We start from the raw sequence: 9829 nt of genomic DNA, 5'->3' as shown, positions 1-9829 counted from the left end.
TTACTCGCAATTTATATGTATTTAGAAATTTTTTAGGTTTTTTATTTTAATAATACTATTTTTAAAATAAATTACCAAAATAGTATTCATTTAAAAGTAATTCCATTTCTGATGTTATTTTTTGCCAACTCGGTACTAGTATCGTCCATGCAGAAATAATAGCATAAATTTATTAATATTTTAATGTACTATTGTTGTAAAACGGCCGATACACAGAGCTATTGACATGTGTTGTCATGGTGTATGTATTGAATTAAATGGGCTGATAGTACTGTCGGTAGTCAAGTGCGTTAGGACTATCGTGTTTTAGAGTCTAATATCGTTGGAGACTTCCTTTTATCCCCTATTTTTTACACTACAAAAGCATCCTTTTACCTAACTAAACTTTCCTTGTAACTTGCTTCTCCTAGTTTCACTCTCTTTCTCCGGCTAAATACCTTGTTTTCTCACATGTTTGCTCAGATAATAAGAACAAACTTCTGCCTTTGGTAGCTATGCATATCAACATGCTTCCTATTTGATTTCTGTCTCTTCTTCCAAATTCTTGTGTTGAGTTAACTATGCTTGATTGGTTTTACTTTTTCTCTCTCGATGTTTTTGGTTTGTAGTTGTGTTTTACCTTTCGAAGTTAAGCATGGGCATGAAAATCTCTTGTGGATCTCTCAATGTTTTTTGTTGCAAGAGGAGCTTGGCTTTAAAGCTGGGAGAGAGCTAGAAATGTGGCCAATGAAAGAATGTTGATTGTGGAACTTTGCAAAGCAAAAATGGTGTTGGTGGTGACGTCTAAATCCATTGTTAGGACTAACATATTTAATAAAGAGTGGGGGCAGTGGTGTCAAGGTTGAGCAAGTGAGGGTGTCTCTTAAGTCTTAAAAAGTTGTAATACAACATAGAGCAGGAGCGAGATTTAGGACACTTGAGTAGTCTAATAAATAATAACTAGTGCACTATTGAGCAAAATTTAGGAGATTTGGGTAAAAAGATGCTTCAACAGTGTAAAAAAATAGTGAATAAAAAGGAAGTTTCCAACAGTATCGAACTCTAAAACACGATCGACATACTCTCAACCTATTTAATTCGATACATGAATCGTGACAACACATGTCAATAGCTCTGTGTATCAACCATTTTACGACGATAGTTATTAAAATATTAATAAATTTTAATAAATTTATGCTATCATTTTTGCATGGACAATACTAGTGTTGAGTTGACAAAAAATAGCATCAAACAGAGAATTAGTTTTAAATGAATATTATTTTGATAATTTATTTTAGAAATAGTATTATTAAAATAAAAAAGCCAATTTTCTACAATTATTTGATAACTCACACATATGAGAATAATAATCATTTAAAAATGAAAGGATGTTTTATCATTCTTATGTTATGCTCTTTTACAAATTCTTTACAAAAAATAACAATAAAAAAATTACTATCTATTTACAATAGATAATCCATTGAAACACTATAAAATTTTTAAGAGGTAAAATTCTTTTGTTGCAAAACTTGATAAAAAAATTAGAAAAAGAAAAACATTAAGTTATAATTTATTTTTAAAAACTAAAAACTATTTTTAAAAAATAAATTAAACATACTCCAAGTGTAACTGATGTTAAGTTTTTGTTATTTTAAAAATTGATAGGTAGTGGTAAGTCATGATTATCCTTATGCTCTTTATTAGGGGCCTTGGGTGATTATTGACCATTATATCTTTGTACAACGATGAAAACATTTTTTCACGATCACAACATCACAAATAAGGAAGGTCGCGACTTAGATCCAGATTCCAAGATTGCCTATTGAATTGTACAATGATCGTTCCTTGTGGTGAGTGGGTAGTAAGCTTGGGTCAATGCTTAAACTTGACAAATTGACCTCTGTTGATTCTAAGAGAAACTTTGATAGAATCTAAGTGGAAGTCAACCTTGGAAGTCAACCTTAGAAAGAAACTCGTTTCAAAGATTAATGTTGTGGGCCATATTATTAAGTTAGAGTATGAGGGGGTTACATGCAATTTGCTTTAACTGTGGTAAATATGGTCATCGTCAGGACTAGTGTGGTTTAGGTTGGACAAACTTACTTGTGCTACTGTTGATGGTGTGAGAATAGGTGATGGATGTTGACATTGAGATTCATGAAAGTCAGCTGGCTAAAACGTAATTGTTCAGAGGGTAAGTGTACCCGTTGAAAAGTAATAAAGAATTCTTAAATTAAGTTCCTGAAATATCGTCTCACAAAGATTATTTTTTAATTACTAAAAATTTCCTAATTCAATTGTTTGAGCTTAAAAAAATATGAGATTAATCAAAATAAGAATTTATAAAATCAATTATAAAAATTAAGAATAAGAAATACAATGCACATCTTGGTTAAACTTATCAGAAAGGAACTTAGGGCGTATAAGTTTTTTTATTCAATTGTTTATGTTATTTTTTCATTTGATTCTAAATTCGATTTCTTTGTAATTATCAATCATTCATATAAATACTATTAATACCCAATGGTCATGCTATATTAATGTTATTTTCTCTAAACTAACATCTCCAATAGTCATGCAAGATATTAATTCAAGAAAGCATAAAGCACCTAAGAACTTATTAATTTAATAACGATTGAAAAAGAAAAATTGGTTTGGTCTACCTAATCATTTGTCTTGTTTTATCCTATAGATTTATTAACTAGTCAAGTTACGATCGCCTAACAATCTAATTAATTAGGATTATAATTATGCGCAATAAAACAAAAGTTAATCACGAACAGAAACTAAATATAGATTTCAAAATATCATAAATTCATAAATAATAGTTTCTATAGCCCTAACTATGGACTTTGTTACTTATGCTAAAGGAAAGAACTAAAACAATCATAAACAAAGTCATAAAAAAAAGCAAACTACGAAGAAATGAGTTCTCAGTCTTCAAATACGGTCGTTCGAACCTCTAAGTCCTGCTAAGAGTATGCTAATGATCCCGGGCAAAAGAGATGAGATGAAAAAGCGTATCGAAGAGCTAAAAAAAAGATGTAAAATGGTGCCTAACAAGATGTCTTAGATCTCTCTTTTATAGGGTTTGAAAATCCTAAAAACTCTTCATTATTGAACTTCCTGCAGATGATCACGGTCATACAAGGTCTTAAGTACGACCGTGCATAGGCTCGAAGCACGCCATGCTTGTTGAAAGGGTCTGGTGTGTTGATTGCTGTGAAGCTCTAATCTTCCATCAATTTAGACCTAAAATTTCTTTGCAGCCTCTTTATACAAAATTGCACAATTAATATATAAATTAGTATAAATCTCAAATAAAATAAAGGTCAAATATAAATATATGGACTGTAAAAAAGAACCTAATTATAAACTTATCAGCAATCTAAGGTTTCAGAGTCTCCGATCGATAATCAACCACCTAAATTAGATCCAAATAAATATATTCTTGAGATATCTACAGGCCTTGAATATTGGTTAAGAGGGGAAAGAAACACGGAAGGAATCAGAAGGTGGTGCAACAATCACCACCCAATGCACCGGATTTCAAGGATCTAAAGAATGGCAAAAGAGTAATTAATTTGGACAAAATTGACAAAGTGGCAAGGCCAATTCAAAATATGGAAAAAAAAACAAATTATGTTGCGTTCCTGGTGGGCCATGTTGAGACGGCAAGCATGCAACCCATGCATGTGGTAATTAATGACTATACATTAAAGCATGCAACGCAAATTCAAGCTAAGGTATGTGATCTGTTAGAAGAAAAAAAAATAACCAACTATCATGTGGAAAGTCAAACCATTTAATTACAAATGGAGTGGGGCTGACCAAAAAGAAAGATGTGTAGGCTAAAACCAATGAAAATTTTCACAGTTCAAATGTCAACTTTGGAATGATACTTACACCAGTCTTGGATCAACAAAAAAATACTGAACAGGTGATAAATGGAATTCGCTCGATGATTGCTTCAAAAAATTCAAATCAATTTATGAACAACATTACGACACATGTTGTTAAACTTAACGAGGAAGATCAAGTGCTCGCAGATGCTTTGCACAAACATTTTGACCCCAATTACCAAGATAAAAATGGTTTATCATCTGTGGGTAAGTGCAATGTTTCATCAGGGGCTTCTAAGTCCCATCCTTCTTCTAGTTCTTAATGAATCTAATGACCTAGAACTGTAGAGGTGCTGGAAGCCAAGGATTCTCTTCATTGATGAATGATTTGATTAAAGAATATGATATATTCATGCTTTGCCTAATGGAGACTCATATTAGTGGTGAAAAACCCTTACATGTGACACGTAGGATTTTGTTGGATAAATCCTTTCTAGCTCATGCTAATGGCCAAGCAGGAAGACTTTGGTGTTTGTGGGATTCACATCATTGGTGTCTTGATGTTTTGGAAAATAACTCACAATTTATTCACCTAAATATTCTCAACGGGGAAGAGACATGGTATTATACTCTGATGTATGCTAGCCTGCATTCTCAAGGTTGTATTTCACTATGGAATGAACTTAGTAAAATTGCGAATCTGGTAGATGGGCCATAGAACTTAATGGGAGATTTCAATGTTGTCCTCAGACCATATGAACGATCAAGTGGTTCTGTCAGTGCTAGCCTTAGAGGTGATAATGCATTTTGAGAGTTTTTTATTAGTTATCAACTCTTGGATATTGGATATAATGGAGCCCCTTTTACTTGGCATAGAGGTACGATGTTTGAAGGATTGGATAGGTCGTTAACTTCTTTTGACTAGCGTATCTTATTCTCAGAGGCTTTTCTCACTCATCTTAACCCAATGAAATTTGATCACGCTCCAATTCTCTTGCATTCTCATTGGGTAGTTATGTTTGCAGTGGTAAGAGACCTTTTCGTTTTGAAGCTACATGACTTATTCACGATTCTTTTTCAGCTTTTTTGAGACAACAACATAATACTCATCACTGGAGTCTTCGTATTGATTATACTACAAGGGCCTTGAAGGAGTGGAATCAAGTTACCTTTGAAAACATTTTTCATGCCAAGCGCCAATTCCTACGTCAACTACATGGCATCACTCGCGAACTCTTAAAAGGACCGAACCATTATCTGGAAAGACTATAAGCTGAGTCATGGACTGACTTGGATCATATCCTGGTATGAGAAGAAGTGCATTGGCTACAGAAATCTCGTTGTAAATGCTAAATGTTGGGATATGAATACACGCTATTTTCATGGAATGACTATTGTTTATCAAAGAAGGAACCAAATTGATAAGTTGATGGGTGAGAAGAATAACTGAATTTCACAACTGGAAGCTTTAGAAATTATGGTAACAAACTTCTATAAAGCTCTCTTCTCTGATACAACTTTTTCTTCTCCTTATTGCCTCTCGCATGCTTTTCCATTGTTAGAGTTAGGAGAGTTGCAAGAAATTGGAAGACCCATTAGTGATACAGAGATTATGTTTGTTGTCAAACAGATGGGGGATTAAAGGCACCGTGACCTGATGGCCTTCAAGCTATCTTTTATCAATCTTAATGGGATACTATAGGACTTGCAGTTTGTTGTTTAATTCATGATGTTGAAGATACTCTATTTGTAGTTGAAAATATTAATTATACATTGATTGCTCTAATTCCTAAGATAGACAATGTAACACATCTGAAGCAGACAAGACCTATAGGACTATGTAATATGTTCTACAAAATCTTGACAAAGATTTTATCTCATTGTCTAAGACAGATTATGGAAAAGTTGGTATATCCCAACTAATGTAGCTTCATTCCACATTGGAATAGTAAAGACAATGTTATCAATTTTCAAGAAGTCGTACACTCCATGCATCACAAATCTGGAAGAAAGGGATGGATGACTATCAAGATTGATCTTGAAAAGGCGTACGATTGTCTAAAGTGGAGCTTTGTGGAAGAGACCTTATGTGACATTGGTTTGCCCCAAAATTTCATTGATATAGTTTGGACTTGTATTTCATCTTCAAAACTTTGTATGCTATGGAATGGAGAAGCGCTAAAGGAGTTCAAACCTACATATGGCGTTCGACAGGGTGATCCCATATTCCCATACTTATTTGTTCTATGTATAGAATGACTTTTCCAGCTGATTAACGTAAAGGTGTCTGAGAAACTGTGGAAGCCTGTTAAACTCTCTAAGGATGAGCCTGCTCTATCTCATGTAGCCTTTGATGATGACCTAGTGTTGTTGGCTGAAGCTTCTTTAGAGCAAGTTGAAACTATCCAATCCTGTCTGAATGCCTTCTTTGCAAGCTTGGGTCAAAAAATTAGCATTGAGAAAACACATGTTTTTTTCTCAAAAAATGTGGACTTTTCTATTAGTTTTGCATTTGGGTTCCAACCAACAAAAGACTTAAGCAAGTATCTAAGTATTCTAGCTCATCCTAATCGAGTAAGTAGGGCTTCCTATCAGACTTCATCAGAGATTGAGTGGTTGGAAGGCTAGAAATCTTTCATTCGTAGGGAGGCTAACACTTACCGAATCAGTTCTAACAAAGCTTTCTTCTTATACCATGTAAATAGTTTAACTTTCCCGTTTGTTATGTGATGAGGTTGACCATATCTATCACAATTTTCTGTCGAGTGGTAATGCAGATCATATGAGGTATCATGCCATTGGGTGGCAGAAACTGTGTTCTTATGGAGAGTAACACATGAAAGTTCATTAACAAACTCATGTCGTGCTCAAAGTGGAATGGTAATGAATCCATTGTGTAGTATTTGTTTACAAGGCGCGAAAGATGGTATCCATGTATTCAGGGAGTGTAGCTTTGCTCAGGAAGTGTGGTCCAAATCATGCAAAGTTTCATCTCAAATGTTTGCGGCTTAGGGTAATTTGCACATTGTTTGTTAAAGAATTTATCAAGATCTAGCAATTTCCCTCCTAAGTGGAACTTCATATTTGCTATTACATTGGATTCATTGTGGCATTGTCAAAATAGAGTTGCCTTTCAAGGCTAATCCATCATAGCAAATCAAGTAGTAGCTGAAATTAACGCTTGAATTATATATGCTACCACGTATATTCTTAATCAACAATTATAGGTTAGGGGAGTTAATTGCAGCGCTCGACTCCAATGGAAGTGTCCTCCAAAAGGGGTCTTGAAATTAAATTGTGTTGCAGTTGTGTCTAGTGATAGTGTGGCCTCATGCGAGGGAGGGATTCATGACTCAGATGGCAAGTTCGTGGTGGCATTCACAAGGAAGCTAGGTAAGTGCTCCATACTTAAATCGGAGCTATGGGCTACTGTACATGGCATATGCATTCTAGTCAACAAGAATTTGGGTCAGCAAGTGATTATCAAATCAGATTCATTTGCGGCAGTGAGACTTATTAATGAAGGTTGTTTTAGTTTTCATCCATGTTTTGATCTTGTTCAAGAGATAAGAAAGTTCATAAATCAATTATCCTTGTTTTCATGTTACCATATTTAAAAAAAAGTTAATTTAGTTGCTGACTTGCTTGCTAAAAGTAGGTTGTTTTTAGAAAACCTTATTATTTACAAGTCTCTGTGCCTTTCATTTATCAGTTATTATTAGCAAATAATTTTATTGTTCTTTCAAATTAATGATTAGTTGTTTCGGCTTTTAGCCCCCTCAATTACCTGTAAGATACTTAGTTATGTTGTATTTTTCTTTAAATTTAAAAATAGTTTTTTCTTTTTATTTAAAAATTTATTCTTACTTGACAACTACGTACAGTCTCACGAATAATTAATGCTGGTTGTCAAGAACACAGTTATGTAACAATGTAACTAAAATTTACATTTATAAATCTCACTGAAATTTTTATTATGAAACTACAAGTTGATGATTGAAAATTTGAACACAATGCATCATGATTAAAATTTATAATTACAAGTATCACTAAAAATTTATTATGAAACTACTAATAATAAAAAATTACAATGTTCATTAGTATTTTATCGAAGATGAGATTACAAGCTGTCCATTCTGATAGATTATGCCATGTAACCTTTGTTTTCCTTGTCACCCAAATTAGCAGTAACTACGGATGCAAGACACTGTAATTGTGTTCAATACAGTGATTAAAATAACTTCTAAGTTTTTGGTTTTATTGCACTTATCGTGGTTCTTATCTTGCTGAATAGCCTAATTTGTTGTATATGACCCAAGACTAGTCAAATTCTTGAATTAATTGTATATGGAAACCATAATTACTAATTATGACTAATTAATAAAAAACAGAATACGATGATTTTTCTAATATCTATTTAAATCATCTTTTATTAGACAATGGTAATCAAAGACACCTCTACAATATTAGTAGTTATTGATGCTGAATTTTTTTAAATTAAATTAAATTAAGAATGAAAAATATAAAAACATATATTTTTTATAGTTTTTAATAAATTTTAACAAATTAACGAGTGTACCAAAAAATATATTACTAACAATTTTAAAATGTGAACACTTCTGTCACCGTGGGCCTTAATACAAGGGTTTGTGCATCTCATAACGAGCCAGCCTATTATTTGGGCCACTTGCTGGAAACCTAAGACAAAGGTTTTTTGACCAAATAGATTGAATATTAAACTCACTTAGTCTAGTTGGGCCTGCAAAAAAAAAACAAATAATGTGCTGTGTAAATGCTAATGTCCTTTGACCAAAAATTAATGTTAATGTCCAATTGAGAAAAAATAAGAAAAAGGAAATGCTAATGTCCAAAAATTTAAAACACTCTATCTAGTCTCGAATTCCCCAATTATCTCTAACTATAAGTTGTATCAAAGATGGTGTCAAAAAAATAGTTGCCATAGATTTTATTTTAATTTTTTTGCATGTTGGAGTTTTGCTTTTGGATTGACCATAACTAAACTAATTCAAACGATTGGTTGTAAGATATTGATATATGAAATGTGTCTTTTACAATTAAACTAAAGAGTCAAACCTTTAGACACATACTCTCAAATATATTGGTCATGGCAATTATAGTCTTATGCTCATATATAGTTTTTTTGTACACGAGCAGAATAACAAATAACTTGGATAGGCAAGAGAAACTTATACACATACTCTCAAATATTACCCTTGAACTTTTCTTTTCTGGAAACAAATATTAGCATGAAGCATGAAGGAACACTCATAGACACACACAATATTATCTAATAGTATTAGTATGAAGGAAAACTCATAACATACGGTGAGACGTACGAAATGACTTGTCTAATAATGAATGGATCCAAAATCGTGCATCAAGAGATAAAGATGAAGTGAGAAGAAATAAAATAAAGCAAAATGTATGTAGAAATGTGCCTAAGTTGTTCTGAATTTTCTCACTTGCTCATTCCTGTGTGAGTTGTTATCCAATCATTATTATTACATTGACTCCATGATAGAAGTAACGTTAATTTGTGCATGTCAATACACAAAAATTTGTGTTTGAAGCTTCTTGTGAACTGCCAGACATGGTTTCACTCTTCAAATTCATGACCACTCATGAAAGTTGCAAAGGGGTGTCCACATGCCAAAAGCTATATAGTGGTGCCTTCGATCATTATTCGCCGTAATTGCTTAAAATAGTGTTTTTTTTCCCCTCATATCAATCAAAGCTTATAAAGTGGGAAAACAGTAAGGTATGTTTGGTCAAATCATTAAGATAATGATGGACTTAAGGGCCCCCCAAAAAGTATAGTGAACTGTGTTTCATGGAGGTTATGTTCTGTAAGGCATGGATCAAAGGCCCATTCTTATTATCCCCATACATTCACTTATAATATACACAATGCATAGTTTTTACAATTAAAAAGAAAAGGGTAGCTTTATATGAGGAATATATGTATGTTCTTGCTGTTCTGTGCCTAA

The sequence above is a fragment of the Abrus precatorius genome, unplaced genomic scaffold (assembly GCF_003935025.1).
Source record: "Abrus precatorius isolate BTA unplaced genomic scaffold, Abrus_2018 Scaffold5, whole genome shotgun sequence".
Taxonomy (NCBI): Eukaryota; Viridiplantae; Streptophyta; class Magnoliopsida; order Fabales; family Fabaceae; genus Abrus; species Abrus precatorius.
Note: the sequence above shows the minus strand (reverse complement) of the source record.